The 13,953-nt window shown below is 48.3% G+C and overlaps 1 gene segment (V, D, J or C); it reads right to left on the bottom strand.

The window, feature by feature from the left end:
- Nucleotides 1-13,953, bottom strand: part of LOC121351173 — a 41,106-nt gene that overhangs the window by 5,712 nt on the left and 21,441 nt on the right.

Here is a 13,953-nt window from a genome sequence, read left to right as displayed (position 1 = left end):
GAAAAGAAGATTTAGGTCAGAATACGCATCATAGTTCCTGCAGTCTTACATGCAGCCACCTGGAGATGCACACAGGGAATATCAAAACACAACCTGTGGTTAAACTCTTTTTTGTGTGTTTAGCTTTATAAACTTCTCCTCTAAGCACACATTTCATCTGGTTCTATGAGAAGGTGAATTCCTAAATCCTTATTCATGGCTCACAGTAAAATGTTCCAGACACTGAAGCGCTCTCATGATGAATAAATGAAATATTTCAATACAATGCAGGTTTGGGGCTCTCAGCAGCCCTGTGGCTGCATTTTCCATTGGCCTTCACAGATTTCAATGAGGGCTTCAGCTCACATTTATAAACTGATGCAGTGCTACTGTGTAGGACTGAGAGTTGAGTTTAATCTTTGCTTTGTCCCTGTTCACACACCTCACTGATAAATCTTGTAGAAACACTGAAGACATCTTAGCTCCCAGATGAAGAAATTTTCATTTCTTCCCATGGGAAAAATGATTAAAAATCTTCTTTATCACTGAAATTAACATTCTTAATCCATTCTGCTCCTAGCTGTTGCCACCTCAGAGAAATAGCCAGACTTCTCTATTAGTACCATCTCAGGAAAAAAATAAATCCACAAAGCCCAAGGGCTCATTCTCTGGCCCATCTCCTGAATTGTAATCCATCCATTCCAGCTTTGCCCTGGCTTTGAAGAACCTGATAAAACTCTTTGTGAACCTTGCAGAAATACAGCCTGATGTCTGCTGGGACTCCCTCAGCTCCCATATTCCCAGTTGGTGTTTTGCAAATAGTGATTGTTTGTCAGGGGAGGAAGGCAGGAGCTGCTAAAAATCTTGATGATAAATCCCTGCATAAAATACAGATGAGCCAGGGTAGATCACTGCCATGGGGTACATGGAAATGAAAGAGAAGAGGAGGAATTTGTCAAGCTGCTCTCTTTCTCTCTCATCACCAGTACTGTGCTTTCTGAAGAGATAAATATCTACCTCACTCCAAATTAGGGTGTTTTTCTCCTTTTCAATCTGTGCAGTGCTTTGATCTTGAACACATGAAACAATAAAGTCTGTTTTTCACAGGAAGCTTCAGCAGCTCTGCAAAATATTAGTTTCCTGTTCTTACTCAGAGTGGTGGCTGCCTCTGTTCTGGTGCTGCAGTTCAGTTCCTGTAAGTTCCTTGGTTTGTTTGCCCATGAAGGTTTGAAATCATTTTGATAAAAAACATCTACTTTAACCACAGCCCTGTGACCTGTTATTCTGGCTTGATGAGCTGGTGCCTGTGCTGGAGGTGCTGTACATTTATCACCTCTATTTACAGGAAAGAGTAAATAATGAGGTAAATAATAAAAGAATAGAAAAGAAGTAAATAATGATGCTCTGAGCTTTCCATGCTGCCCAATTTCATCTTTACTGAAGGATGTCCTCCAGGTGGAGGAGTAGGAGCTGTTGAAATGTAATTCCTGCCCAATCTACAGAGACAGCCAAGGCTGATTTCAGGGGAGCTGAACCCTGTTCCAGCATCACACTGAGACCTGGGCCCTTTCTTTTTCCCCTCCAAACAAGCTGTAGTAGAAATCCTGAATTAATTCCCAGCTGCTACCATGCAGAAAATGATCAAATTCTCCATTCCTTCCAAAGCAATCTGCATCTCTGGTCAGATTGGGACTGGGGTGAATTTTTGGTGCTCTGACCACTCCTCAGCCTGGGATGTGATATTCCACAGCTGGAGTTGGGCTGGAGCTGGTGCCCACCCCAGGAGCACCTGGACCCCTCCTGCCCACCCACACAGGCCAATCCTGCCCCCAGAGGAGCAACTCCACTGGATCAAAAAGCACTTTATGATGTTTTCTGTCTGCCCTCCAGTTCCAAAAGACCTGCCAGATGTCCTCTGTGAAATCTGTCACATTGTAGGAATGCTGAGGACAGCTCATCTCCCAGGTGAAGAAATTTTCATTCCTTTCCATGGGGAAAGTCTAGAAAGGGCCTCAAAATCTCCTTCCTCACTGAAATAAATGTTCTCTATCTGTGCTGCTCCCAGCTGGATGCTGAGGTGGCTACAGCAAGACCAGATGAACACATTTAGGACTGGAACCCTTCCTAGACTCTGTCTGGAGACACCCAGGCAGCAGAAGCATGCCCTAGTCCAGCATCAGCCCTGTCATCCAAAGGGCAGAGAACTCTGAGGAGACATTCAGTGCTTGCAAATATCAATATGCTGCTTCACTGACAGAGTTCAGGCATAATTCTGGTCTCCTTCCAAAAAATGTGTTTGTTTTTCTGTAATTAGACTTGGGGAAGTCAAACCACCAAAACCTTCTCACAAAGCTTTTAAGGGGAAGATTTCCCACTGAACCAAAAGTAACAGTGAATTAATAAAGGAAGATACCCATGTCAGGAGATGGAATAAACAGTTCTCTAGTACCAAACCAGGACAAATACTGGGATTTTAGCTTGTGTTCACATTCAGAAAAAATTGAGATGAATTTTTTCTGAGTTTTTTCTTATTGGGAAGCAATACCCTGTTTGTGTTCATGTACAGATCTACTCAGGCACCACCTAAACCTCAGGAGAACATTGCTATGATGTCCTCTGCTGCTCCTTTCAACAATGCTAAGAAAATATTTTGGGGGTCAGAAGGAACAATTCTGCTTCTCTAATCCACTCTCTGACAGGTGATTGAGATGGATTAACTCAGCTGGGTGACAATTTCAAAACAAAAAGACTTCAAGTGGTTGCTCATGAACCTCCTGAGAACCTCTGTCATTTTCACAAAATGCTTTTCCATTATTTTCTTGCAAAATCAGACTGGTTTTCAATTGCCAGCTCAAGTTTTCTATTCTATATAGCAGACATTTTGTTTCCAGGGGGGAAAAAAAGTCTTAGAATCATACAATGGTTATGGATTTTAAAATAGAAAGATCAGGACATATTCCCTTAGGCTAAGACTTAGAAAATCCAGTCTCCAAGCCCTTATCAGAAGAAGCTCCAGTGACCCTGCCATGGCTGTTAAAGCTGGGTGGGCACCACCAGCTGCTGTGGGTCAGTGCCACAGCACAGCCAAGCCCTGCTGGCACTCCAAGCAGCATCTCCAACTGGCTTCTGCCAAGGGAAGCTGAAAAGAAATTGGAATATTCTTCCATGAAATCCCTGGTCCATCTTATGCCATGATGGGGGGTTTTTTTTGCCTTTTCTTTTTGTATACCTTTTATGTATTCTCAGTACTCTTATATTTGTAACTCTTTAAGCCTGATATCTTAGCATAGTCCTGGTATTCTGTTAGGCCAGGAGAACAAATATCCTAAAGGCCTCACAGATGGAAAACCCTACACTATCTTGGGAAAACAAGGTTCTGCCCAGAACACATTCTGTAAACTGAGATCAGGCTCATCTGGGGGGAATACATTAGAATGGGGAAATGTCACACCATTCATTTAAGCTTCTCATTAGGGAATCTTTGTCAGATATGCTAATTTGTAAGGTCTACAAAATTGTATACACAATCTACTGTGTGTGTGCATTTGAAGTATTCCACCTTGGTGAATCATTGCACCTAAAAGATCCTTATTCAATACTGAGATAAAAACCCTTTTATCCCTTAACTGTGTCTGACTCTTAATTCAAGGACCAGAGCAAAAGGCATCACATCTATCCAATAAACAAATGATTTACTATTCCTGGTGTTAATATGGAACAGAAAGCTCAAACTTACTTGGGGTAACAACAAGCTGGGTCCCAGCTCCAAATGTGGGTTTGCTGTATCCCTGGTTGGCACACTGGTGCCAGCCTCTACAAAAATGTGGGCAGGTTTCTGCCATGCATGCTGGCAGCCAGGTCAGCAGACAGCCCAGAGCAGGGGCAATGATGAAATATGCTACTTAATATCAAAGTACCAAATAAATCTACCAGAAAATTATCAGGATCAGAAACACAGGGATCAAATTTAAAAACTGATCTTTCATTCACTGGTTACAGCTGCGTGGTGCTGTATATTTTGGGGCAATACAAGGAATGATCTGCTTTTCCACCTGTAACATCACCTCAAATTCCAGATCACTGAGCCTTGCAGCTCGGCCACAACCTTTCAGCCCAGCTTTTCTCCTCAGTATTTACTACCTTCGAATAAAGCCTTTTTCTGACCCAGAGATGGGGTAACTGAGGGGCATTTTAAAAACTTCTATACTGTTTTCAGTCTCATGAGAAGGGTGAGACAATACAGATGTTATAATTCATGCCATCACAACCAGAATCCAACTATTTCCTAATTTCAATACACTATAAGTGTTTCTTGGCCTATTTTGCCACACCATGCTGTAAATGCCTTAAAGCCAATCATCTGAAATTACCCCTTGTGGTCCTACTACAATGCATCTTTCACAGTTCTATTTCTCCAAAGTATCTAGTGTTATTTGCAAGGCCATCCTTTGAAACTTGTTTCTAGTTCCATTTCTCTCTCAGCAATGTCTGTCCTGTTCCATGGCATTTCTAAGTCAGCATTTCTTCTCTCCAGGTTTGCACACAGATGCACACTGTGTGAGCCTTCTGCCAGGCTTGGAGAATTCCCTACAAATCCATTTCCCACGTACTTTGATCACCAACAAGGTTCTTTTTCCTAAAGTCAGTTTTTTCCCTCTCCATCCCCATAACTCACAAGACCCAGGAATCCTTTGTGAGCACCCCTTGGCTGCAGCTGTGTCCTCACAGCTTTCAGTGCCTCTGTCTGGGTCTCACAGGCAGTCTGAAAACTCCATTTTTTGGGAATTCACACTCTGTCTCCCAGCTCTGCAGTGCCTGGAGTGTCACAAATGGTCCTGCAGCAGCTCAGCAGAGCTGCAAGCCCCAGCCACAGGCAGAATTCCCTTGGAATATTTGTGGATAACTCAGTGTCCACGCATCAGCTAAGCCAGGTAAAAGCAGTCACTCCCCATTCCAACACTGATGTTAAAAATGTTGTAGTGCAATGCTCCTCGGTGGTGTTCTGACACAAAGACCAGCTAAAATGGTGATTATCACCCTAAGTGGGTATTTTCTAAATCACAAAGTGGTTTGGATTGGAGAGAACTTTAAAGATCATCTAAATCAACTCTCCTGCAATGACCAGGGACAACTTCAACTAGGATTGCTCAGAGCCCCATCCAGCCTGACCTGGAATGTGTCCATGAATGGGGCATGTACCACCTCTCTGGGCAACCTGTGCTGCTGTTTCACCACTCTCACAGTAAAAAAAAAATTCTCCTTTAACTCCAGCTTCAATCTATCCTCTTTTAGTTTAAAACCATTACTCTCTGTCCTGTCACTACAGCTTGTTTTAAAAACTTATTCTCCATATTTCTTATAAGTCTGAATACTTTTAAGTACTGAAAGGCTGAAATAAGGTCTCTCTGGAGCTTTGTCCAGGTTAGACCACCCCATCCCTCTCAGCCTGTCCCACAGGAGAGCTGCTCCATCCCTCTGAGGGATTTTGTGGCATTCCTTTAACCACTCCAGCAGGTCCTTGTCCTTCCTGGCACCCCAGAGGTGGGGGTCTCCCCAGGGCAGAGCAGAGCAGAGCAGGGGGGACAATCAACCCCTCAATCTCCTGGGCAATGCTGCTGGGGATGCAGCCCAGCAGGGATTTGTCTTTCTGGGTTCTGGGTGCACATCCCTGGCTCTTGGCCAGCAGTGGAAATATTATAAACATCCTTCCTTCCCAATGCATTTCCACCTGACGTGTGCAATCCATGGCTTTTCTTGAGGCCAATGGAAGTGGCCTGGACTGACCCTTTAGGAGGGAACAAATCCACCTGACTGACCCTGCAGCAGAGCAGAACCAGCTCTGTCTGGGCTGATCCCAGGTGAGCAACCAGAGGAGGAGCCCTGGGAGCCTGAGCCAGCTTGGACAGCTGCCCTGAGCTAAATGCCCCTGCTCGAGGTGGGCTGCAGTGCCCTGACAGCTGCCATTCCCCAGGTCTTGGTGTGTATTAACAAGCCTGGAAATTATTAAAAACATCAGGGTAAATGTACCTGGCAAAACCAGAAGTCTTGTCCCAGATCCAAATGTGAGTTTGTAATTACCTCCAGAGCTACACAATAGCACATGCCTCTACAATATCCAGAGCAGCACTGAATGGAGCCTTCAGCAATTAAATACTCCACCAAAAGAAATCCTGTTTATCTCTATGAACACACAGATCCATTTACCTGGGACTTTTCCACCTACTGACCTTCTTTTCATGTGGTATTTTGCATTTTGCACTCCCAAACACACTCTCCTTAATATTCCCCTCAATCATGTTTGTCCCACTGCTTCCAGAAAGCCACCTGCACCACAACTTCTATTCTCCATCTCATTCCTCATTTATTTATTCTGCCAGTCAGATTCCTCTCTCAAAAATTAATTTATTTACTATTACTGCAGTAAATCAGTCCCTAGGCACTGATGGTGCAGTGAAACCTCCATCATCCCATTCCCTTGGATTTGCCACCTGAATTAGTCCAGAGTGATTCCAATAAAGTTGCCATTTAGCTTTTGAGTAGAAAGCTCTTTTTGGTGTGCAGTTTCACTGGGGCAGGGAGATCATTGCTCACTCTGCCACTGCACCCTGAGGTTTCAGGATGTGTTAGGAATGTTCCTCCAGTGGGACCAGAGCAAGATCTGGAGCAGCTGCACACAGACATGGTAAATAATGGTAAATCTACAGTAAATTTACCATAATGGTAAATCTGGAGACACCTTCATGAACTCAGAGCTCTGATTCACAGCTCCTTGAGCTTGCTGATGGCTCCATATAAATTTGATATTCTCATTTCTCTCAGATGTTTTTGAAGAGGGTCAGGGGGGTCATTTAAAATAAAATTATTTTCCTCAGAGGTTTCCAGAAGGAATTCTTTCCCTATGTTGTTGTTTTTTAACTGTTGAAATTATCTTAAGAATCACTACTATTTTAAGAAACAAAAACATTACTTTTCAGGTATAAACTCACTCAATTTAGATATTAAACAATCCTAAATATATTTTAAAGGAATTTGGAAAATTTGGTACATTTACAACAAATATCAATATCTTGGCAAGTGTTACTTTCCCTTTTACAAAGGGTTTCAAACAAGAAATGCAGGATTTTGGGGGGATTTTTTTCATACATTTATGGCAGCAACAGTCAAAGCACACTTTTCTATCCATCCTTTTTTCTTCAGAAAAAAATATTTTGAGGTAAGAGTCACCTTTCCATCCTTCCCCCAAAGTCATTCAGTAATTAACTTTTTCAGTAATTACTATTATTATTTAGTATTAATTCAGTAATTAACTATTTCCCCTCCATCCAAATATTTCTGCCGCCCTCAGTTTTAAGGCTGGCCACGCTGCTCTCCACCAGCTCCAGATCCTCACTTCTAACCTGCTCCAAGCTTCACCTGGATGTTGCAGGACAAGGTAAATCAACACAAGCTGGCTGTGACATCAGCTTGGTGTCACCCCTGAGCTCCCTGCCTGCCTTGTGTTTATATCATTATATTCTGTTTATATCCTGTTTATAAACACAAACCCACCCCCATGGTCACAGCTCAAGGATCTCCACAGCACTGACCCAATATGTGCATTTTTTGTGTCCACACACAATTATGAGTCTGGTTATCCCCAACATACAAGAAAAGTCCTTTTTACCTCCTACAGCTTTATCAAACCTCTGCATTTTGCTGGTCTGTGCTGGTTTTCACCATTTCACTTCTCCTCTATTTGAGGAGATTGATGTAGGAGCCCAGTTCCTGAATTTCCAAGACAAATCCTCTTGCAGATGTAAAACCTCTATGTTCATTCTCAGGAACAGGGAGAGGAGAATATACTTGCAGCCATGGAAATCACTTGCTCTTAATACCAACTGAAAATTCATTGTCCTGTTGCTAAAATATTGTGGGGTGGCAAAATAGGCAAAATAATTTGTGAGCTAAAAGAAGAACTTCTACCTGGATTTTACCTGAATTCTACCTGAATTCTACCTGAATTCAGACATACCTGGAGAAACCACGAGTTTGGTTCCAGCTCCAAAGGTAAGCTTGCCGTTAAGTCCCAGAATTACACTGTGACACAGCCCTTTGCAAAATGGTGCCCTGGGGTGGGTGTGTGCTGGGTGAAGGCTGGAGAACATGGCAAGGTTTTATTGTAAACAGCCCACAGAATCACAGAATAAATTAGGTTGGAAAAGACCTTTGAGATCAAGTCCAACCTGTGACCCAGCACCTCCTCGTGACCCAACCCTGGCATTGAGTGCCCGTCCAGGCTTTGTTAAACCCTCCAGGGATGGACTCCAGCCCCTCCTTGGGCAGACAATTCCAGTGCCCAACTCCTCTTTCAGTGAAGGATTTTTTGCTGATGTCCAACCTGAACTTCTCCTGGTGCAGCTTAAGGCTGTGTCCTCTCTTTCTGTCTGTGGTCACCTGGGAGCAGAGCCAGACCCCACCTGGCTGCACCCTCCTGGCCGGGAGCTGTGGAGAGTGATGAGGTCTCCTCTTCTCCAGGATAAACACCCCCAGCTCCCTCAGCTGTTCCTCACAGGGTTTTTGTTCCAGACCCCTCCCCACTCTTGTTCCCTTCTCTGGACATGCTCCAGCCCCTCCATGTCCTTCCTAAATTGTGGGGCCCAGAACTGGACACAGCACTCGAGGTGCTGCCCAACCAGTGCTGAGCACAGGGGAGGAATCACTGCCCTGCTCCTGCTGGCCACACCATTCTTGATCCAGGCCAGGAGCCATTGGCCTTCTTGGCCACCTGGGCACACTGCTGGCTCATGTCCAGCTGCTGTCCATCTGTCCCCCAGGTCCCTTTCTGCCTGGCTGCTGTCCAGCCTCTCTGTTCCCAGCCTGTGGCGCTGCAGGGGTTGTTGTGGCCAAAGTGCAGGACCCAGCACTTGGCCTTGTTAAACTCAGCTCATCTACCCAGCCTGTCCAGATCCCTCTGCAGAGCCCTCCTGCCCTCCAGCAGATCCAAACATGCTCACCAACATTACTGGTTAGTGATCCAGTAATGCTCACCATTACTGGTGAACCTCTATCACCTCAGCACAAATCAGCCCTTCCTTCAGCCCCGTTCCTCTGCCCGGTTAATTCCTCATCTGTGTATTCTGTCCTCTCTCTCCACGCAGCAGCAGCACCTGTGCCATCCCTGAGTGCACACACAACCTCCCAGAATGTGTTTGGAGCCTCCTGACTGCTGCTGCTGAATCCCATCAGGCTGTGTCACCTTTCGGCTCTCTCTTCTTGCCATGTCCACCCTCTTTTGCAGGGTGCACTTCATGTTGTAATGATTCATACTTGAAATTTTAGCAACATGGGATTGTTCAGGTTGGAAAAGCCCTCCAAAACCATGAAGTTCAACCCATACCCCAGCAGTGCCATGCTCACCCCTGAACCATTAAATTTAGCAAGGAGTGTCCAAACACATCCTCCCAATCCCAATTTTGGCCCACGTGGGAAACCCAAATCCAGGAGACACCTGGGCCATGGCAGGGCTGCAAACATTGTGCTTCCCAAAGCTGTGCCCCTCCAAACAACCAAGAGCAAGAGAGAAATGCAGCAATTCCCCTTCCCAGGCCAAGGGCTTGCTCACCTGGCAGGACTGAAAGCACCGTCCCCTTGCCAAAAATGATTCTGGCTGCCACATTTACACCCTGACACATTCCATTGCAAAAACTCCTCTGCCAGCCCTGCACTCGATCTCAAACAAAACTGTTCAGGTTGGAAAAGCCCTCCAAGATCATGAAGTCCAACCCATACCCAGCAGTGCCATGTTCACCCCTAAACCATGAAATTTAGCAGGGAGTGTCCAAACACATCCTCCCAAACCCCACTACTAACAGAAAACATCCACAGCTCGTGTCATTCCCATTTCTGCTCTCTGGGTTGTGGCTCCAGTTCTGCAGCTCCAGCAGTAACCCAGAGATCACTGCTACAGCTGCTGCAACAGTCTGAACTGCATTTTGCTCCTCCTTTCCAAACATTATCCCTGGTTTTGAGTGGGCTGAAGTTTTCCACTGGGATCAGTGTCCCAAATCTCAGAAATCTTATTTAGTCTTACATATCCCTGCTCTTGCATTTCACTTACTTGCCTTCACTTTTCCAATAATTCTTTTCCCCAGCACTGACACATTTCCAGAACACACTGGTTAAGCACAAAGCCTCCCAGTTATTTTTTCAGAACACTAAAACCAGCCCAAATTTCTCCACAAATCCACTGCAGTGCTCTTGGTGCAGCTCAGCATTGTCTCTGTTGGGTCCAGCTTGGCTCAGACAACTCACCTGGGGCAATGAGAAGTCTGGTTCCACTCCCCCAGATCGGTTTTCCCCAGTTTGCAGAGCTCACACAGCGTGAGAGCTCATTACAAAATGGGCCTCTCCATCCAGCTCTCAGGGGCTGCTGCAGGGCTGGGATCCCCCGAGCCCTGGAGCTGCCCTGCCAGGGGCTCTGAGCACCCACACCGATTTCCAGAGATCTCCTCTGGCCTCTCTTTGCCCAAACCCCATTTCTCTGTTCAATCCCTGGGGAGAACTGCACTGGATTGGGGCCACCAAACATGTCAGAGATGGGAAGAAGCTCCCCCTCAGTTATCAGGGAGAATTTGGGATCCCTGCCCCAAAGGCTGCTTGCCCTGCAATGGCAAAGGGAAGGGAAGAAGCCCCTGGAGGCAGCCTGGATCAGGGACCCTGGCACAGGGCACCTTGCCAGCAGCCCAGATCTCCAGCTCCAGGAGACATTTAGCAGTGCCAGAGGTGTTCCAGCACTGCAGGGCTGGCTCTCCACTCCAGCAGGGCCATTCCTTGCATTGCCCAGAAGCAGGACAGAATTTTTGGGGCACAGAGATTGCAGCACTCAGGCTCTGAGCCCCTGCCCTGGCCACAGAGGACTGGAGCCCTGAGCTCAAGGGGAGCTGGAGCTGCTGTCCCAGAGCAGAGCCCGTGACAGAAGCCCAGAGCTGGCCATTCCCAGGCACACACAAGCTCTGAGCACAAGTTTATCCACCTGTCTCTCTCTCCCAAACCTCCCCTCTGCTCCTTTGGGCTGGTGCACTATCAGCATGGCATTGCCATGCCCACAGCTCATTGTCTAAAGAGCAAATCCTCCTGCTGGAAATTATTCCAGGCACCAGAGTCTCTGGAAAAAGGCTCTGGATGCTGGAACAGAGCAGAGGGCAGGGGCCATGTGGGAATCCCAAATCCAGGAGACACCTGGGCCACGGCAGGGCTGCAAACATTGTGCTTCCCAAAGCTGTGCCCCTCCAAACAACCAAGAGCAAGAGAGAAATGCAGCAATTCCCCTTCCCAGGCCAAGGGCTTGCTCACCTGGCAGGACTGAAAGCACCGTCCCCTTGCCAAAAATGATTCTGGCTGCCACATTTACACCCTGACACATTCCATTGCAAAAACTCCTCTGCCAGCCCTGCACTCGATCTCAAAGCATCTGCAAATCCAGGCACCAGCAAAGCTTCCTGACACAACAGGCTCCATTCCCTGCACCAGGCAACATCTTCTTCCCCAGCTCCTGCCTGGAAAGCAGCAGCTCCCTTTGCTCTTGCCAATTTTGAGCAGCCTTGAGGGACAAGTCCCAGCCATGGCAAGGCACCCCCAGAACCAGTGGCACCTGCTCCTCGGCAGGGACCCCCTGGGCACCCCCAGCTTTGGGTCTGGGGGGGTTTCAGAGGTGGCTCTGAGCCCCGTGGGTGCCCCAGGAGCTGGGCACACTTTGTGCAGCCCAATGCCAGATGCCCTGGCTGAGGAAGAGGAGAGCAGGCTGGGCAAGAAGGGCCAAAGCAGCAGTCTGTTCCTGTCTGGGGATGCCTGGGAAGTGCTGAGGGAGGTGGGAAGGGAGGACAGGGACAGCAGGGCCAGGAATTGCCCCAGTGGGCAGCTCTTGTACTCACCGGGCTGCACAAGCAGGCGTGTCCCTGGCCCCAGGGTCAGTTTGTAGCTCCCTGAGCTCACACAGTCCTTCAGAGCCCAGCAAAAACCATCAGCTCTGCTGCCTCTTCCTGCTCCAGGAGCAGCAGAGCAGCTCCTGCCCAGCAGCAGCAGCTCTGGGAGCCAAGGATCCCTGCAGCCCTGGGAGGAAGGTCGGGGAATGCCCCCCAGAGCAGGGATGGCAGCTGGGGCTGTGCTGCCAACAGGAGCAGTGTCCATTGCTCCTTTCCTCCGTGGAGCCAAGGAGCAGCTCCCTGGGCTGGGCCAGACACAGCCTCCAGCATCCCAGCCTGATTCCAGAGCTCTGCAGGGCCATGGCAGGAACTGTCCATCCTCAGCAAGAGGACTCAGGAGCTCTGCCTGGGGCAAGGAGAGAGCAGGGGCTGCCAGGGCAGAGAGAAGGAGGAAATTCATGGCCCTGCTGAGGCCAGGTCCCTTCTGTAGGCAGAGAAAACAGCAAAATTCCCCTGGATTGAATCCATCTCCCCGCACTTCCCTCTCACTGACTGGGGACTGCAGGGCTGTTCCATAGGGGGAAGCAGGAATAAACTTTCAAACTTACTGGGATTGACTCTCAGCTGAGTTCCACCTCCAAAGCTGATCTTGTTGCCATAACTACTCACACACAGTGTTTGCCTTCTCAACAAAAACCCTGTCAGTCTCCTCCTGGGCTGGTTCCCTGGAAAGCTGTGCTCTGCTGCCTGGGATTTCTCTGGCGCAGTCCCAGCTGGGCATCCCCTTCAGGCCTGGCAGAGATGAGCCCTGGCAGCATCTCTGCCCCACACAGAGAAGATGCCCAGTGATGAGCACAGCTCTCACTCAGCACCAGGACCTTGCCCCCAAATGAGAGATTTTCTCTTGGCCCTTCCTGCACACTCAGAATGTCTTTCCTGCTCCTGGCTGTTCCCTGTCCCTCATCCCACCCTTGCACCAGCTCCATCCCTGGGCAGAGCCCTTCCCAACACAGCCCAGGTGGTTTTCCCCAGGTGAGGGATGGCACTTTGCTGTCCTCACTCCTTCAAGCTGCGTTTCCACCTTGCAGGTGTCACCTTCAGTTTGGTGCCAATCCCAAGGGCAATTTTCCAGTGGATGCTCAATTCCCACCCACTGACAAACCCACACACCCCTTTCACTCCAGAAAACAGCACAAGGTTCCCCAGTGAGATCCAGGGCTGTCCTTGTCACCTGCTCCACCCCCCACACAGCAATGTCCCTCCTGTCCCATTCCTGAGCTCTCAGATTGTAAAAACAACCAAGAAATCCATGGAGGTGGAATCCCACCGCCATGCCCACGTGGGCAGATGAGAAAGAATTGCCCCCAATGCCAGGGGTGCCCAGGTCCCTCTTCCTCCCCCGTGTCTCACCCCCAGGACACTTAAGCTGGACCTGCCCAGTGCCGTTCACAGAAACTCTGCTGCCAGCCCCAAAGCTGAGCCTGCCCAGCCCTGCCCCTGCAAAAGCCACAGCCAGGGCCAGCTCCAGCAAACCCCACAGCCCCCAGCAGAGAGCAAAGAGCCAGAAGAGAGGGACATGGGGCTCTCCCAGAGAGGTTAAAGAAGCAGTGAAAGGAAGGGAAAGCAGCAATTGCTGAGCTGGGCCATCCTACACCACACAGCAGCCTCACCCAGAACACAAAACGTCCCTGTCTCACCAAAATCACAAAATGTCCCTGTCAGCCCTCTCCTCAAATGCCTTTGGACAAAGCCCTTGCACAGCTGTCAGACTGAACAGGCTCAGAGGCACTGCTGGTACCCAGGAGAAGGCAAAATCCTCTCCTGAGCCCTTGTTCCAAGGGCAGGTCCCTGTGCAAGGGGGAGTTTCTGTGCATTTCCAGCAGCTCAGAACCTCTGCTGAAGGTTCACAGCAGCAGCAATAAATGAAGGAGCCTCTCTGCTCTCCTCCCAGTCTGCTCTGCCATTCACACACCAGCAGAGTGCACAGGGTGCCCCAGGGGACATGGAGGGATTTGGGAGAGAGGAGGCACAGGAAAGCTGAGCACTCACTGGGCTGGATGGACAGTCTGGTCCC

The sequence above is a fragment of the Pyrgilauda ruficollis genome, unplaced genomic scaffold, assembly GCF_017590135.1.
Source record: "Pyrgilauda ruficollis isolate IOZ18807 unplaced genomic scaffold, ASM1759013v1 scaffold161, whole genome shotgun sequence".
Classification (NCBI taxonomy): domain Eukaryota; kingdom Metazoa; phylum Chordata; class Aves; order Passeriformes; family Passeridae; genus Pyrgilauda; species Pyrgilauda ruficollis.
This window is presented reverse-complemented; position numbering and strand designations above follow the sequence as displayed.